Below are 1,650 nucleotides of genomic sequence, written 5' to 3' on the forward strand. Positions count from 1 at the left end.
TTGTTGTTTGGCGGGTCCGGGCTGGGGATTCGAACCCGCCACCTTAGGTGTACGTGGCTGGCGCCTTAGCCGGTTGAGCTACAGGCACCGAGCCTCAATCACTCTTCTTGCTGTGCCCTCCCAAAGTGCTAGGATTATAGGCATGAATAACCATGTCTGACCCTAGGTGGCAGTTTTGTTTTGTTTTTGAGACAGAGTCTTACTATGTCGCCCGTGGTAGAGTGCTGTGGTATCACAGCTCACAGCAACCTCAAACTCTTTTGGGTTTAAGTGATTCTCCTGCCTCAGCCTCCAAAGTAGCTGGGACTACAGTGCTGGCCACAACGCCCAGCTATTTTTTGACTGTAGTTGTCATTGCTGTTTGGCAGGCCCTGGCTGGGCTTGAACCTGCCACCTCCAGTGTATGTAGCTGATGCCCTAGCCGTTTGAGCTATAGGTGCCGAGCCCCCAGTTAGCAGTTTTAATCATCATCTGATTGGCATGAAAGCTAAGCAAGATTGTATATTGAAACTTGTATGTGAACAACTTTTTCAGAACAGATTGGCACTGTACAAATAATACATACTTAGTAATTTTTTTTTTTTTTTATTTAGAGACAGAGTTTCACTTTATTGCCCTCGGTAGAGAGCTGTGGCATCACAGCTCACAGCAACCTCCAACTCCTGGGCTTAGGTGATTCTCTTGCCTCAGCCTCCTGAGTAGCTGGGACTACAGGCGCCCGCCACAATGCTCAACTATTTTTTTTGTTGCAGTTTGGCCAGGGCTGGATTTGAACCCACCACCCTTGGTATATAGGGCCGGAGCCCTACTCACTGAGCCACAGGCGCTGCCCAGTAATTTTTAAAAAAAAATCAGGTACCTAAGGGTATGACTCTTGGATACATTTGTGCAGAACCACCTCATTAGGATCTCATTAGCCCAAAGCTGTGTGATACACTTAAAGTGTTTATACTGATGGTGAGGAATGCTTGAAGTTTTAACTCAGTCACATTAATGTAGGAATATCTTGTTTTTTAAAGTGATACAATTGTATGCCACTGTGTATATATATTTAGAATCATACTTTTAAATTAGAATCAGTTTGTAAGCAGAAAGATGGGTTATGTGGCAAATAAGAACTATAGTAAAATCTTGTGATAGTTTGTCTCAGAATAATAACAATAGGTAGGAATTTGGATATAACACAGTTGGCTTCTGACCTCCATCTGTTTCTTATGCTCACATGGGATGGGATAAAGCACCTTATTTTCTGGAGTTAAAGAGGGACATAGAGGGAAGGGGGATCCTAAAAACATTGTTATGTTAGAAACATTAATTATCCTTGAGATTAGAGAAAATTTATATAGGAGTTCAGAGATGGGAGAGATCCCTTCAAGGTTGGGGTGGTCATGGAAGCTTTCATGGAGTCTGGGTTACATATAGAGGGGAGGAAGGATAGTGAACATCCCAAGTAGTTAAAACAGAATTAAGGACATAAAGATGGAAAAACATTTTGGAAAATAGCAGGAGAAATATGGAAAAGGTAAGTTAAAAGTTAAAGTCAGATTGTATTATTGAGAATTAGGCTAAAAAGTTTGGACATTATTCTGCAGGAGGGACCTGGGAAAGTTTTGATACTTTGGAACATGTTTTTTTTTTTTTTTTTTTTTT

The sequence above is a fragment of the Otolemur garnettii genome, unplaced genomic scaffold (assembly GCF_000181295.1).
Source record: "Otolemur garnettii isolate 467f Iridium unplaced genomic scaffold, OtoGar3 scaffold00008, whole genome shotgun sequence".
Lineage (NCBI taxonomy): Eukaryota > Metazoa > Chordata > Mammalia > Primates > Galagidae > Otolemur > Otolemur garnettii.